Source organism: Bos taurus, chromosome 11 (genome assembly GCF_002263795.3).
Source record: "Bos taurus isolate L1 Dominette 01449 registration number 42190680 breed Hereford chromosome 11, ARS-UCD2.0, whole genome shotgun sequence".
Lineage (NCBI taxonomy): Eukaryota > Metazoa > Chordata > Mammalia > Artiodactyla > Bovidae > Bos > Bos taurus.
In genome coordinates, this window is record NC_037338.1 from 45,512,857 (window position 1) to 45,530,723 (window position 17,867).

Genomic DNA, 17,867 nt, shown 5'->3' on the forward strand with positions numbered 1-17,867 from the left:
ATTTAAAAATTTCCCCCACTGCACATATACTACTTTTGGAATCAGAAAAGAAATAATAAGCATTTTCAAATTTTTTAATATTCTATATTAGAAATATAGTTTTTAAATAAATTATTATTCTAAACCACAATTTGTATTAACAGCAAGAAAAATATGAACTAATAAAAATTTCTCTGATATTTAAAATAAATAAAGTAAAATTCACCTAGCACTCTAATTTTGTTTTCCAAGTACTATTCTCCAATGACAGAAACCAGACTTTTTAATGGACTGAATTCCAGGGCCTGAGGCAGGGAAAGTTCAAGAAGAACTCTGAATATCTTTTAACTTTTTTCATTTTTACTTTGCACATAATTATTTGCACAAAAAAATTCTTAATTTTATAAGCAGTACATGAAGAAGGAAAATATCTTTGAATGAAATATATCTGAGAGTCCATATAGTCAGTCCACACTGACATTAAGATAAATGAAATAGTGAAAGTGAAAAAGTGAAAAAAATAAAATAGAAGACATAAAGATAGATGAAATAGATAAATAAATAGACAGATAAATAGATATATATAGATGATGGGGAAGGAAAGTGCTCCTTACTGTAGGATACCAGTTAATAAGTGAGATTTTAGTAATTGCACTGTGGTTACAGAAAAAGTTAACATTTGAAGTGGTCTGATGAAGTTAAGAACTTTTTGTTCTAATTTGGCAACTTTCTTGTAAAGTTAAAATTATTACAACATGAATTTTAAAATTAGGGCTATTTGAATAGTAGGTATAATTCTTTGCCTCTGTGTACTGAACTGAAGTGAAGGTATAATTATTTATGTTATTAAATTAATGCATCAGTGGTTGTAGAAAAATGGAATAGGAGATAAAAATATCACAACTCATAGATTCTTTAGACAAACATACATTTCTGTTGTCTGTACTCTTTAATGGATACTTTTGAAGGCACTTATATAGATCTAAAGAGAAACTTACAGTGCCTCCTGGGCTCGCTCCAGTATCTGACCCTGAGCTCTCTCACTGGGCCCTAGACAGCCATCATTGCAGTGTGGTGACTCAGAATTACATCCACATGTGGCAGCCGGGCAGGACAGTGGGCCCATATCAGACACGCCAAGCACAGCCTCTTCCCAATCGCTCAGAGCAAGCTTCCGGTCTGGAAACCGCTGTCAGCCCAGCCCATCTGGAGAACATTAGCAGGAACTTCCACTGGTAGCATCACAACCTCCTCCAGGCATGAAGGGGCCTGATGACAACCAGAACATGCTAACAAGATCTCCTGCTGCAGAGAAAAGACAAAACTACATTAAAGTTATATAAAACTGTTTTTCTTAATACAGAATCTTGATCAAAAACCAAGGCATCTGGAGTAATTACAAGACATCCATCTGCTAAGACATCATTACAAATTTGGAAGCAAATAGACAAAGAGGCAGCGGCAAGGACGTACCCCACATTCTAGCTGCCAGAATTGAGCCTCTTGGTATCATGCTTTGCCCTGACCAGAAATGATGGTTTATAGCTGGACGAGGAGGGGGATGTGAACTCAGAGGTCCATTGAGCTGGCACAAAAAATCTGGTTTCTCCCGCTGAAACCAGGCTGTTGCTATAGCAACCACCAGATGATGGACAGGTTTTTGAATGTGCAGTAGTCTACCATGATAGAGCTCACAAGCTGTCCACTAAGCGTTTTCAGATCTGCTAATACATGCACACTGTGGAATGATACTAAATGCTGTTTCAAGATTGATTTTAAATGCCTTTTTTCTACATAATTGAAAGGATCAACAATCTGAACTACTTTTAGTTTTAAATAACCATTTACACTAATGCCAGTTTTATTCACATGCCAAGTCAAAACTCCCTGGAGAAGGAAACGGCTACCCACTCCATTATTCTTGCATGGAGAATCCCATGGACAGAGGAGTCTGGTGGGCTAGTCTATGGAGGTCACAAAGAATTGGACACGACTGAGCAACTAACACTCTGACTTTCAAGTCAAAGCTCCCATTCTTCACCAGCTCTGCTTATTTGCTTTCAGGAAAGTTGGCCAGAATTCATGAAAAAGTACAGTGTCCCTGGATGACAGGAAGTTCTCTCCAAGGTGAATCCAATGCCAGGAGCTGGAAGGTTTCTGGAAACCAGTGAAAGCACAATGAAATGCCTTTGACCTTCATTTGCTGTTTTACATATATATATATTCCCTTAAGGAAACACTATCACCACAAAGCAATTTCACTTTGGTTGAACCAGAAATGAATAAAACCCATACCACAGTAGCATTTCCAGGCAACCTACAGTGAGTTTTCCGAGTTTTATGCAAAATACTCTTGACTTTAATACATCTAAAATACTTTTGACACCCAACATTTTAAAACTGCAGTGAGATGCTTAGAATTACTGGAATTTGGAGCAAGTGGCTTCCTCAGATCCCTGCCTAGTGAAGATGCTGGTAATCAGTTAACCCACAGTGAATGTCTGAAAGAACATCTCAAAATTCAGGCAAACCTTTTAGTGGGTTTATAGTTACAACTTAAATTTCTTTGATCAAATGTGGATTGTCTTTACTAAAAAATTTAGGCTAAAAGTCATCTATCTTGAGGAAAAAAACATCAGACTAATTATATTCAGTAACCTTTTTATTGAAGTATATTGGTGACTGTAGCCATGAAATTAGATGACAGTTGGTTCTTGGAAGGAAAGCTATGACAAATCTAGACAGCATATTAAAAAGACATCAGTCACTTTGCCGACAAAGGTCCATGTAGTCAAAGCTGTGGTCTTTCTAGTAGTCATGTATGGATATGAGAGTTGGACCATAAAAAAGGCTGGGTGCCAAAGAACTGAGCTTTCGAATTGTGGTGCTGGAGAAGACTCTTGAGAGTCCCCTGGACAGCAAGGAAATCAATTCAGTCAATCCTGAAAGAAATCAACCCTGAATATTCACTGGAAAGACTGATGCTCAAACTGAAGCTCCAATACTTTGGCCACCTGATGCAAAGAGCCGACTCATTGGAAAAGACTGATTCTGGGAAAGATTGAACGCAAAAGAAGAGAGCAGCAGAGGATGAGGTGGTTAGACAGCATGACTGATTCAATGGACATGAACTTGGGCAAACTCTGGGAGATAGTGAAGGACAGGGAAGCCTGGCCTGCTGCAGTCCATGGGGTTGCAAAGTATTGGACACAACTTAGCGACTGAACAACAACAACAAAATACTCAGAGATGTACACATATCTGAAGTGTAATCAACTCAATTAACTCTCACTGAAATGATGCACCTCTATAACCAGCACCTAGAAGAAGAAACAGGATATAAGACCAAACAAGAACGCAGAGCGACCTCTGTGCTCCTCCCTGTCACCGCCCTCTGATGGCAACCAGACCCCAACCCCATAAATTAGCTCTGCCTGTTGCTGAGTTTTACATAAATGGACGCACACTGTGTTATGTCTGTCACATTTAACTTAGCTGTTCCTTGATGAGGCTTATCCATGATGTTGCTTGTAACGATATTAATAGTTTGTTCATTCTCACCCTGGTATATAGTATTTGATCCATGGATTCCATTAAAAAGATAGTCTGGATCTACTTTAAGGCAGTCCATTCTAGGAAATAGTTACAATTTTCAAAGTAACTTCTTCTCAAAGCTGAAAATCAAAAGGACTAACAGAGTTGAGAGGCCCAAATGTGTTTTTCCTTGAAATCTGAGTGATGATCCTCCTATTGTGTTGCTTTGATTCGATTAGAATAAACATCAGTTGCCTCTGAGCAATGAAAAGCATTGAGAAATAGTATTTTCAAAAGTCGCTGTCCCTTTTTTTGTATTCAACACTTTCAAATCCCACATATTTTTCTTCCATTTCTGAAATATATCTTGAAATTTGGTTGAATCATTTCAGGGAGGTATTAATTTATTTTGTCTTCTTTTTTTCAGTCTAAAATTTCTAAAATGATTTTTGAAAGGAAAAATTAACACATTGCCAGCATGTATATTTTCAAATATAAGGCCAGTTGGAAGAGGCAAAAATTCCATGCCTCTGCACTAGTAGCGTGTTTTCAGAAATTCCCCCATTTTTACTATTGTGGTCAGGGTTGTACCGGGACAGTTTGCCCAGGCTTTGGAATAAGCACATTCTATTGAGAACCTGCCACATCTGACCCCAAGCACAGCTCTGCATTCAGTTTATTTTCTTGGACATATTTCCACACTTTTCTCCGTGTCTTTCAGACAAGAACTGAACATCGTCCCCAAGTCATTCAAGTGCACCGTCTTCTCAAGCTCACTTCCATGGAGAAAAACACAACTTCTATTTCTAAAGGCAGATATCTATCAAGGCTTAAAGTGCAAGTTTCTTAGTCACGTCTGACTCTTTGTGACCCCATGGACTATACAGGCCATGGAATTCTCCAGGCCAGAATAATGGAGTGGGTAGCCATTCCTTTCTCCAGAGGATCTTCTCAACCTAGGGATTGAACCCAGGTCTCACACATTTCAGGTGGATTCTTTACCAGCTGAGCCACCAGGGAAGATCACCAAGGAACCCAGCATCAAGGTTTAAAAGTCAGAATGAATTCTACTTTTTACAATCTGCTACATAAACTAACAAATCCAGCACAAACCATCATTTCTTTGGAATGGAGTTTTAGGAGCTTTGGTGGCCAAGAAGATAGAAACCAGGTAACAATTTCGCCTTAAGTTTACTCCGAAAGACTTGGGAAAAAAAATAGTTTAGAATGTTCAAAAACCAGAGGTGTGCCTTTTCAGCCAATAGATGTTTGTCCACTCCTGGTCAAATTTTCCTGTTTAATATCTTCAGAGAAAACATTGTGTACAAGAGACAGGCAAGATCTACATTGATTTCGGACTCAACCTTCACATGAACACACACACACACTTGTAGTTTTGTGTGTGTGCACAACACACATAACATGAAATCTAAAAGAGAGCTGCTTTCAGGAGAGTCTAGTCGGTTGAGAAGGGCCTAGACCAGGCTTGACATCCAGGTCTGCTGGGGGTGGGCCCGGGCGCAGTCTCTCCCTGAGGTCAAGATGAGCAGAGAGCTCTCGCTTTCCCTGAGTCCATTTCATTTTTTTGTAACTCAAAAGGATTTGACTATAGGGTATAAGTTTCCTTCCAGAACTAACAGGCTCTGATGCTTCTTCAGAAATAAATCAAATGATGAGAGGCAGGAAGGAGGTCAAAGCAGAGGTCAGGAGCTGGGCAATCAAGTTGAGAAGAGCCTGGAGGCCTGGCGGGCTGGCAGCCAGTGAGGAGTAAAGGATTAGATGCCCAGAGGTTTCCGGAAAGGCCTCAGGAACAGCAATAATGCACAGAAATGACCTAATCCTCTCGCCTCTGTATTTCCTGCTGACCAAGGGCGGGTGGGGGAGACAATACAGGAGTCAGCATCCGGCCTGAGGGAGAGTGAGGTTAGGGGATGGGCACCCCCAGATCACGGGGCTCCCCACCCACTTCAGAGAAAGCAGCAGTTTCAGGGAAGAATATGGGATTTGGAATTTTTTTATAAACTCTAAAAAAATTTAGAATTGTTTCAGATTTACCTAAAAATTGCAAATTGTCCACTCAGCTTAACAACTAGCAAATAACATGAATGAATCATAAACCTTTGTTCCATTAAATTAAACTAAGCCCCTGTGATTTTAAGGTTGCTTTTATTCTACTTCTGTTGTAGGATTTACCTTTGTTCCCCGCCCCCGCCCCGGCCCCACGATGCCTTCCCAGTAGTATCACCTCAAATTGTTAAGTATTTTGTCTTTCTTCATTTATCATGCACAAAATTTGAATTAGGGTCAGTTTCTGGACATTTTTCTGATTGGCTTTGTTAATTATTGGTCTGTCTAGTTAAACTGCAATACCAAGCTGTTTAAAGATGAATAAATACATAAAATTGATCCTTTGACTCCAGTTATGAGAAATAAAACATATTTTTCTCGATTTGTTTCCCCTTCTCTCTTTTAATTTTATCCGTTGCCTCATAGACACATTACTAGGTATTTGGCACTGACACTTGTGTTAGGCTTGGTTTCACGCTTTTATATTTGATGCTTACTGATATCTTTCACTGTGGTTTCTCTTAGCATCTCTGGGTCAGCTAAGAGTGCCTTCCAATTCCAATAACTCCCTTAGGTGAACTCAGGAACAATGTTTCTCTGAGTTTGCACAAGTTCAAAACCGTTTGCCTGTAGCCCTTACACCTGAAGGACATTTAAATGAGTATAAAACCTTTAGCTCACTCTTCATTTCTTTGGATGTCTTTGTCCTGCCGTGAAAGTTGCTGCAGAAAAGAACACAAAAAGCTTCATTTTACCCCGTCTTAGTTTTTCCTGCTGCATTGCAAGTGCTTTCTTTAACCCCAAGGCCATGTTTTTAAATACATTTTTCAATTCTGTTATTTTGGTTTCCTTTTCAGCAACTCATACATTGGCTCTCTTTTACTTATCATCTATATTTATTTTTCTCTCTATAATTTTTTTTAAATTTTATTTTGTTTTTAACTTTACAATATTGTATTGGTTTTGCCATATATCAAAATGAATCTGCCACAGGTATACATGTGTTCCCCATCCTGAACCCTCCTCCCTCCTCCCTCCCCATACCATCCCTCTGGGTCGTCCCAGTGCACCAGCCCCAAACATCCAGTATCGTGCATCGAAACTGGACTGGTGACTCATTTCATATATGATATTATACATATTTCAATGCCATTCTTCCAAATCATCCCACCCTCTCCCTCTCCCACAGAGTCCAAAAGACTATTCTATACATTAGTGTCTCTTTTGCTGTCTCGTATACAGGGTTATTGTTACCATCTTTCTAAATTCCATATGTATGTGTTAGTGACTGAGCGACTGATCTGATCTGATCTGATCTGATACTGTATTGGTGTTTTTCTTTCTGGCTTACTTCACTCTGTATAATAGGCTCCAGTTTCATCCACCTCATTAGAACTGATTCAAATGTATTCTTTTTAATGGCTGAGTAATACTTCATTGTGTATATGTACCACAGCTTTCTTATCCATTCATCTGCTGATGGACATCTAGGTTGCTTCTATGTCCTGGCTATTATAAACAGTGCTGCAATGAACACTGGGGTACACGTGTCTCTTTCAATTCTGGTTTCCTCAGTGTGTATGCCCAGCAGTGAGATTGCTGGATCATAAGGCAGTTCTATTTCCATTTTTTTAAGGAATCTCCACACTGTTCTCCATAGTGACTGTACTAGTTTGCGTTCCCACCAACAGTGTAAGAGGGTTCCCTTTTATCCACACCCTCTCCAGCATTTATTGTTTGTAGACTTTTGGATCACAGCCATTCTGACTGGCGTGAAATGGTACCTCATAGTGGTTTTGATTTGCATTTCTCTGATAATGAGTGATGTTGAGCATCTTTTCATGTGTTTGTTAGCCATCTGTATGTCTTCTTTGGAGAAATGTCTATTTAGTTCTTTGGCCCATATTTTGATTGGGTCATTTATTTTTCTGGAATTGAGCTGTAGGAGTTGCTTGTATATTTTTGAGATTAGTTGTTTGTCAGTTGCTTCATTTGCTATTATTTTCTCCCATTCTGAAGGCTGTCTTTTCACCTTGCTTATAATTTCCTTTGTTGTGCAGAAGCTAAACCCTAAAGACTCCACCAGAAAATTACTAGAACTAATCAATGAATATAGTAAAGTTGCAGGATATAAAATCAACACACAGAAATCCCTTGCATTCCTATACACTAATAATGAGAAAATAGAAAGAGAAATTAAGGAAACAATTCCATTCACCATTGCAACGAAAAGAATAAAATACTTAGGAATATATCTACCTAAAGAAACTAAAGACCTACATATAGAAAACTATAAAACAATGGTGAAAGAAATCAAAGAGGGCACTAATAGATGGAGAAATATACCATGTTCATGGATTGGAAGAATCGATATAGTGAAAATGAGTATACTACCCAAAGCAATTTATAGATTCAATGCAATCCCTATCAAGCTATCAACGGTATTCTTCACAGAGCTAGAACAAATAATTTCACAATTTGTATGGAAATACAAAAAAACCTCGAATAGCCAAAGCTATCTTGAGAAAGAAGAATGAAACTGGAGGAATCAACCTACCTGACTTCAGGCTCTACTACAAAGCCACAGTCATCAAGACAGTATGGTACTGGCACAAAGACAGAAAAATAGATCAATGGAACAAAATAGAAAGCCCAGAGATAAATCCACGCACATATGGACACCTTATCTTTGACAAAGGAGGCAAGAATACACAATGGATTAAAGACAATCTCTTTAACAAGTGGTGCTGGGAAAACTGGTCAACCACATGTAAAAGAATGAAACTAGAGCACTTTCTAACACCATACACAAAAATAAACTCAAAATGGATTAAAGATCTAAACGTAAGACTAGAAACTATAAAACTCCTAGAGGAGAACATAGGCAAAACACTCTCCGACATACATCACAGCAGGATCCTCTATGACCCACCTCCCAGAATATTGGAAATAAAAGCAAAAATAAACAAATGGGACCTAATTAAACTTAAAAGCTTCTATAATTTTTTAATTCTGGTAAAATTTCAAGCAAAAATACTCAGCAGTATTCTCATTTTCCTTTTACCCTGATTCACCAATGTTTTATATTTTCCCCATTTGCCTTATGATTTGTGCATTCTCTCACTCTTCCTCTCTCTCTTTCTCTCTCTGTCTCATATATTTTTATTTACACCCTTTTACCCTAATGGACACAACTTAGTGGCCGAACAACAGTAACAATCATAAATATATCAGTATGTTGCCTATCAACAAGGCTATTCTTTTTATTTTAAGATTTTTTGATGTGGACCATATTTAAAGTCTTTATTGATTTTGTTGCAACATTGCTCCTGTTTTATGTTTTGGGTTTTTGTCCACGAGGCATGTGGAATCCCAGCTCTCCAAACAGGGATCGAACCTGCACCCCCTGCATAGGAAGGCAAAGTCTTAACCCCTGGACTGCCAGAGAAGTCCCAAGACCACGATGCTTACACATCAGAGTGGACAGGCCAGCCCTGAAGACAGCCGCACGTGGGTGGGGAGGAGTCACCATCTTTGAGCAGGCTTAGCTCAGCTGTACCTCTTGGTGCCCTGGATGCTGCCCCAGTTTGAGTCTCTGGTCAAAGTGTACTTGTTAAAAAGCACCTCTTTTCACTGAAAAAATATTTGGGGATGGATGACAAATGACATGGTTGCATGACTGGCCCAGGAGCAACAAAGCAGGCCCAGCTCCCTGGAGACAGGTGAGTCTGGCAGGTCTGGGCTGTGTTTCTGTACATCTCCTACCTTCAGGTTGAGCTGTCTGGTCAGTCATGCACCCCACAAGGATGAGGATGGCTTCCTCCTTTGCACAGAGGTGTTCTTGATGTTCTGGGAGACTGACTCTCGCCTGCATCTATCTGCTGATATTCAGATATAGGTCAAAGGGCAAATGCATAGTATGGTATCTACATGACATCCCCAAACAAGGTGACGGGTTTATGTAAATGAGAGATCCAAGACTACCTGAAGAATTAATGGGGAATGTGACATTCAGCCTGACACTTGCCACCAGTCAGTATCATTGCAGCAGTGACACATTGATGTGGTTTCATTAACTGGTCAATAATGTCTCTGCTCCATGCAAACTAGTATATATCTGTTGTTATTGCTGTTCAGTCCATAAGTTGTGTCCCCATGGACTGTAGCACTCCAGGCTCCTTTGTCCATGGGATTGCCCAGGCAAGAATACTGTAGTGGGTTGCCATTTCCTCCTACAGAGGATCTTCTTGGACCAGGGATGGAACCCATGTCTCCTATGTTGGCAGGAGGAGATGGATAAACAACAAGCTCTTACTATATAGCACAGGGAACCATATTCAATAATCTGGGATAACATTATGAGAAAGAATGTATATGTGTGTATGTGTGTAATTGAATCACTTTGCTGTACAGCAGAAACTAACACAACATTGTAAATCATCTATACTCCTATAAAATAAACATTTTAAAAGCCTCTGTTAAAAAATACTACAAGAATATGCATGTAAGTTAGACATTGTTCAGTTCAGTTCAGTCACCTAGTCGTGTCCGACTCTTTGAAACCCCATAGATGGCAGTAATACCAGGCTTCCCTGTCCATCACCAACTCCCAGAATTTGCTCAAACTCATGTCCATCGAGTCAGTGATGCCATCCAATCTCATCCTCCTTCGTCCCCTTCTCCTCCTGCCTTCTATATCCCAGCATCGGGGTCTTTTCCAATGAGTCCATTCATTCCATCAGGTGACCAAAATATTGGAGCTTCAGCTTCAGCATCAGTCCTTCCAATGAATATTCAGGACTGATTTCCTTTAGGATTGACTGGTTTGATCTCCTTGCAGTCCAAGGGACTCTCAAGAGTCTTCTCCAACACCATAGTTCAAAAGCACCAATTCTTCGGCAATCAGGTTTGTTTATGGTCCAACTTTCACATCCATACATGACTACTGGAAAAACCATAGCTTTGACTAGATGGACCTTTGTTGGTAAAGTAATGTCTCTGCTTTTTAATATGCTATCTGGTTTGTGATAGCTTTTCTTCCAAGGAACAAATGTCTTTTAATTTCATGGTTGCAGTGATTTTGGAGCCCAAGAAAATAAAATCTGTCACTGTTTCCACTGCTTCCCCATCTATTTGCCATGAAATGATGGGACCAGATGCCATGATTTTAGTTTTTTGAATCTTGAGTTTTAAGCCAGCTTTTTCACACTCCTCTTTCACTTTCATCAAGAGGATTTTAAGTTCCTCTTTGCTTTCTGCCATAAGAGTGGTACCTCTTCATATCTGATGTAATTGATATTTCTCCCTGCAATCTTGATTTCAGCTTGTGCTTCTTCCAGCCCAGCGTTTCTCATGATGAACTCTGCATAGAAGTTAAATAAGCAGGGGGACAATATACAGCCTTGACGTACTCCTTTCCCAATTTGAAACCAGTCTGTTGTTCTGTGTCTGGTTCTAACTGTTGCTTCTTGACTTGCATACAGAATTCTCAGGAGGCAGGTAATGTGGTCTGGTATTCCCATCTCTTTAAAAATTTTCCACAGTTTGTTGTGATCCACACAGTCAAAGGCTTTAGCATAGTCAATGAAGCAGAAGTAGATGTTTTTCTGGAATTCTCTTGCTTTTTCTATGATCCAATGAATGTTGGTAATTTGATCTCTGGTTCCTCTGCCTTTTTTAAATCCAGCTTGAACATCTGGAAGTTCTTGGTTCACCGTACTGTTGAAGCCTGGCTTGGAGAATTTTGAGCATTACTTTGTTTTGCTAGACATTCTTACAGAGTACTAACTTCAGCAAAATCTAGAAACAGCATTATTACACAAAAACTTATCTTCCTTGATAATCTCTAAATATTTTCAAACAACACAGACCTAGTATGCTGTGTACTGTTTTGCCTCTTGCAATTTTGGCTTTCATGGTAAAAGTTAATTGGATGTATTGAAAGTCTCAGTGACACCCCAGAGGTAAAAGTCATCCATTTTAATTATGAAATCCTTGGAGCACATCATAAGACCTGTGGTCATCCAGCATCCAAAATTCAGATCACGAGTCATTCCAATATGCAAAATCATAAAGTGAAGGGCTAGATTTTTCCAAATGTTTTCTCTCCCACAGAATTGAATTTGTATCTAAAACCACAAACTACATTTCTGAAAGATGTAGTCACAATACCAGTGAGAGAAGCATAAGCTGTTAATTGCCAAAATGCTCTCTGCTAACCCACCAAAGGAAGCCCCTCAGTCAGTGACATCAACAGGTCAGAAAACAGGGATCTGAGTTCAGAAGAATAGAATTATAGATGAAATAGTGGAAAATAAAGACAATGGCAAGAGTCTGCTCTTCCTTCCTTTAATATAGACATTTGCCACTTTCTTGATCTGCTGACATCCTTAGACAGAAGCTGCATCATCAATTTAATGACAGACTTTTGGAGGAAAAAATGTATATATGTTTGAGTTTTGTGTTTATTTTTAGCTAAACAAAAATAGCATATGTGCCACATGCTAATTAGTTCTTCTTTCCTTCTGTTATTGAAAAAGTCCTAATTTCAGAAGTTGAAGATTATTCTAGAAGACTTTTGGCCATCATTCAGTTCAGTTTAGTTCAGTCATGTCTGACTCTTTGCAACTCCCGGGACTGCAGCACGCCAGGCTTCCCTGTCCATAATCAACTCCCGGAGTTCACTTAGACTCACATCCATCGAGTCAGCGATGCCATCCAGCCATCTCATCCTCTGTCGTCCCCTTCTCCTCTTGCCTTCAATCTTGCCCAGCATCAGCGTCTTTTCCAATGAGTCAATTCTTCACATCAGGTGGCCAAAGTATTGGAACTTTAGCTTCAGCATCAGTCCTTCCAATGAATATTCAGAACAGATTTCCTTTAGGATTGACTGGTTTGATCTTCTTGCATTCCAAGGGACGCTCAAGAGTCTTCTCCAACACCACAGTTCAAAAGCATCAGTTCTTCAGTGCTCATCTTTCTTTATGGTCCAATTCTCATATCCATACATGACTACTGGAAAAACCAAAGCTTTGACTAGATGAATCTAGTCTTTACAATCACTAGCCATAGATAAGATGATGGTGGCACACTGCCTTACAAAACCCATACTTGTTTGTGCATTTGACACCATAGCAGTTTTAGAATCAACTGCATAATTTTGAAACACATCCTATAATCTTATGGTTTTGCCTGAATTTCATATGATTAAATGTACAGCTTAATTTTCATCTAACTTGAATCATATTTTGCTTAAAGTTAAGCAGTTCTTCTTGCCACACATTTGGACATATAAATATTCACTGTCTGAGTGACAGAAATATGAATTAATTATGCCAACCTTACCAACTTCCCACTAAGAGACTTCTGGCAATTTTTACAACCTTTGATTACATTGCTATCCTGAAAAGAAGGAGCATCAGAAAGGGATAATACAGATTTTATAACTAAGTGTCCACACTTATGTACCCATGAGCACAATTTGAGTTTCTTCTTAACTATGGTTGTATGTTTTATTAATATTCATGTTTCGATTTATACTTGCATTTTCAACTTTATTCAACATAAAATTTAATTTAAAAAAAATTATCACATTCATATATAAAATTGCATGCTTTTGGTTATCATTAGTGGGTTTTTCCAATCTTTTCTATGACCACATCTTTCATTCTCAGTATTTTATTTAAAAGTATCCATTTTGGGAAAAACCTGGGCTAATCCATTAACAGGGATGTTTCAGGAAGGCTAAATGTGTCCCTGTGTAATGTTCTGTGCTGCTGCTAAGTCTCATCAGTTGTGTCCAACTCTGCGCGACCCTATAGGTGGCAGCCCACCAGACTTCTCCGTCCCTGGGATTCTCTAGGCAAGAACACTGGAGTGTGTTGCCATTTCCTTCTCCAGTGCATGAAAGTGAAAAGTGAAAGTGAAGTCACTCAGTCATATCCGACTCTTAGCAACCCCATGGACTGCAGGCTACCAGGCTCCTCTGTCCATGGGATTTTCCAGACAAGAGTACTGGAGTTGGGTGCCATTGCCTTCTCCGGTGTAATGTTCTACATTTCCTCAAACTCAAGCAAGTTGCTAGAAATGGATTTTGTGGATGAAAAAGGCAAAGTATTGGGTTCATTAAACAATAGAACTGAACTCCATCTGATCTATTATTTTTTTTAATGATTTGTAAGTTGCAAAGTCCCTTGGTCCACACCTAAGATCTAAGGTCTGCTCTGTAGATAAACACAAGCTCCAAATCAATAAAAATGACTCATACAGAATCATAAAGTTATAAACTCTTTTTCACTAACTCGACATGTATTTGACATCTGCTCTACTTTGGGGTTGTTGGGGTTGTTCAGTCATGTCCGACTCTTTGCAACCCCATGGACTGCAGCACTCCAGGCTTCCCTGTCCTCCACTATCTCCCGGAGTTTGATCAAACTTGTGTCCATTGAATCAGTGATGCTACAGGGGCAAATCAAAATCTTTGACCTCATTCCCTTGCAGTATTATAAAGAAATCAGATAATAATATATATTTTTGTATAAAATATACAATATAAAATGTCAAAGATCCTAGGAAATCATATAGCCTCAAAAGCTTGAGTTTTCCTCCACTTTGCCAGCACTGTCCCCTTCATTCTTCTGTTGAGTCTCTGGCTCGTCCTTCCACCAACAGCTTGTTTTCCCCCTCTTCCACCCAAACACCTTCTCTCCCCCACTACTCTGGTGAGTCATAGTTTTTGTTGTTCATAATGTCACCTTCCTCCAGGCTCACATTCTCTCATGGCCTTTCTTGAAACATCCTATTAGTTTCATAGCCTGATTCCAATTACCTATATTTCTCCATATTTCCCAAGACACAAATTCGGATTGGTCCAGGGTGCTTTGGCATAAGCATGCAGACCAAGCAAATTTGGAGGCTGTACCTCCCCTCCCATTCACTGAGGGCCTGAGACACATGGATGAGGGATGCTTCCTAACAAGCATCGGGAGTGCAGGTATTTCTGTGAAGAAGCAGGAAGCACAGCTCATGGTTATTTTGCTATTTACAAGTGTTAAAGGAAAATACATACACACTCTATTTATCCCACAAGTTCTTAGCTATTAAATCCAAAATAAGGATGAGGAGTCACTATAAACTCCTTATGTTACAAAGACAAACTGAACTAATGTAAATTAAACAACACTTAACTAACAGAAATTAAACTAAAATTAAATTAAAGTCAACACAGAAAATGTTGCTGAGGATATGGAGAAAAGGGAACCCTTGTGCACTCCTGGTGTGAATGTAAATTGGTGCAGCCACTATGGAAAACAGTACGTGCATGCTTGCGTGCTCAGTCACTTCAGTCGTGTCTGACTGTTTGCGACCCCATCAACTGTAGCCCACCAGGCTCCTCTGTCCATGGGATTCTCCAGACAAGAATACTGGAGTGTGTTGCCATTTCCTTCTCCAGGGGATCTTCCTGACCCAGGGATCAAGTCTTGTTTCCTGGATTGCAGGTGGATTCTTTACTGACTAAGCCACCAGGGAAGCCCAGAAAACAGTATAGAGGTTCATAAAAAAATTAAAAATAGAATTCCCATATGATCCAGCAATCCAAAAACTGGGTATATGTTCAAAGGAAATGAAATCATTAACTTGAGGAGGTAACTGTATCCCCAAGTCCATTGCAGCATTACTTAAAGTAGCCACTCTCTAACATGGAAAGTGTTACTGGGGGATGAACTGATAAAGGAAATGTCATCTATGTATGGCCAGCAGCCTCTCTCAGGGCACCTGAGCTCTGCATTTTATTCCACCATAAATCTTCTCCACTCTTCTCTCTGCCTTTGAGTCTTGAGTCTCTGCCAAGATGCAAGTGATGGTGCCTAAGTCCCAGCTATAAATAAAAAGCCTCTTTGTTTTCATTTGGTGACCTTTGTTTATTACCACAGAGAGTAAAAAAAAAAAAAAAAAAAATTTAGGAGTTAAGATGACAAATACCTATAAAATCAGATGGGATATGTGTAGAGCAAGCAGAGAATCAGCACGTTTCTGTCCTTTGAGAAGGACATTATAAGTTACTCAGTGTCCTTGACACTTAAAGTCAAGGTCAGGAAATGTCCCCTCGGAGACAATCTAACAGAATACACATCAGGTAACCACAGAGGAACCCATCTTAGGAAATCACTTGCAAAGTTGGTATTGCTATGTAGAGTGTTGCCTTTGTTTCTTCCAAGCTGCAATGATCAAAAAATTTAACCAAGTAATATAAATGTAATAAGCCCACAATAAGATGCAGAAACATATTTGAGCATCAGTCTAATTCACATTCTCCATCCTTTTTGAAGCTGTTCCAGATCTTTTGTAGTAAAGAACCCGGATGCCAATGCAGGAGACACAGGTTCTATCCCTGGGTCAGGAAGATCCCATGGAGGAGGAAATGGCAACCCCACTCCAGTATTCTTGCCTGGAGAATCCCATGGACAGAGGAGCCTGGCGGGCTACAGTCCATGGGGTCACCAAGAGGCAGGCAACTTAATGACTAAACGAAAACAATGTAGCCCAGTAGCTGGTTCTAGAAGGGCTTGATGTTGGTGTTTGCTAGGCTGTGGACTCCCATCTGAGAAAGAGCTACATGAGTCAGCAGGGACCTGGCTGACAACCATACCAGGGGTCACATAGCTTTCCTTAAAGAGGCAGACGGTCAGTTTTACACTTGCAGGACATAGGGTTTCTGGGGCAGCTACTCAACTCTGCCCTTTTCAGCCAAAGCAGCCCTAGGCAACAGAAAACAAATGAGCATGGCTGCATTAATACCACTTTCTTCCCCCGAACAGACAGAGGGCTGGATTTTGAGACAAACCATAGACCTACCTTTGACATAAAATTTCAACACCTCAAAGGGAGATGGGTGTTAGAAAGCGAACAAATCCAACAATATTTCCTATCAGCCCAAGGCTCGTCTCTGGACCAGTCTCAAAAGCAGTGTGATTTGTTCCTTGCATTCTCTACAGAAGGAAGCGCTGACCTTCACATTGGTGAGAGAAGAAGAAGGTGGAGTATGGGTGAAGAGCTTGCCCAGGGAGGAACGGAAGGTCCCTTGGCCCTCAGTCTCTGTGACGACACTGTTCTCAAAGGGATCACTCACCCCAACAACCTTACTCAGTGCTCAAAGAACGTTACAAAGCAGGAATTACCACTTCTATTTTACACTTAAGGCAACAGTGATGCAAGATAGCTTCTTGTTTGAGAACACAAGGCTCCTGGCAGGAAAAGACAAAGTCAAATCCAAGTCTACCCACCTACAGAAGCCCTGTGCTCAGTTCGCAGGACTAGAGTCAGCACCTCAGGAGGGTCCTGTGGGTATCTACCACAATGCCGCCAGAGACCAAACAACCTGAGCCTCCATTCATGACATGAGGTTTGACATTCTCTGAATTCTTGAAATCTGCCACCCAAAGATGAGAAGCAATCTAGTATGATGGAATTGAATAGCTTGGATCAATAACTGCACTGAAATCATATTCATGATCTAAGCAAAATGCAACCAAGTGCATTTTTATAAAGAAAGAAGTCTTATCTATTTATAGGTTCTAGCTATTTATATATCAAAAGTAGAGAATATAGTTTTTCTATAATTAAAACAGACTATTTTTTATTTAAACACATTTTAAAGGTGTATAGAAGTTCTGGTTTTCAAGTTCTCACTAGGATGAGATTGAACTTTTAAAATGGAATGTTGATCTACAGCATTCATACAACTTGCTGTGTTCTTTGTTTCTGTCAGACTTTCTCACCTCTTCTTCATAAAGGCTTCCTTTATGTGGGTTTCATTAAAACGAAACATGAGCCGGGGGAGGGAGGGTGTGGCGGGTGGAGGGGAGTCTTCTCTAGTGGTCCAGTGGTTAAGACAGCGCTTCCACTACAAGGGGTGAGGGTTCCATCCCTGGTCAGGGAACTAAGGCCCCAAATGCCATGTGTTGTGGCCAAAAAAGCGGGGGAGGAATAAAGATTTCATTCTTCAGGGAAAAAAAGAAGAAACACAAGGATTTGGGGAAACAAAACCACACACACACACACACAAGACTTATAACTGGCTCCAACCATGCACTTAAAAGTTCACTTATTCTCCAGTGGATTTTGACCTAAACTCATTAGCTGTCTCCTGTCAAAAGATGCAAGCTTTATAGAGTCATTGCAGAAACCATAGCTAGATTCCCAAGGGTGTCAATGTAGATTTTCCTTTTGAGATGCAAATAAAGAGATTGTTTTGTTTTATTTGTTTGTTTCTTAAGTTTCAAACACAC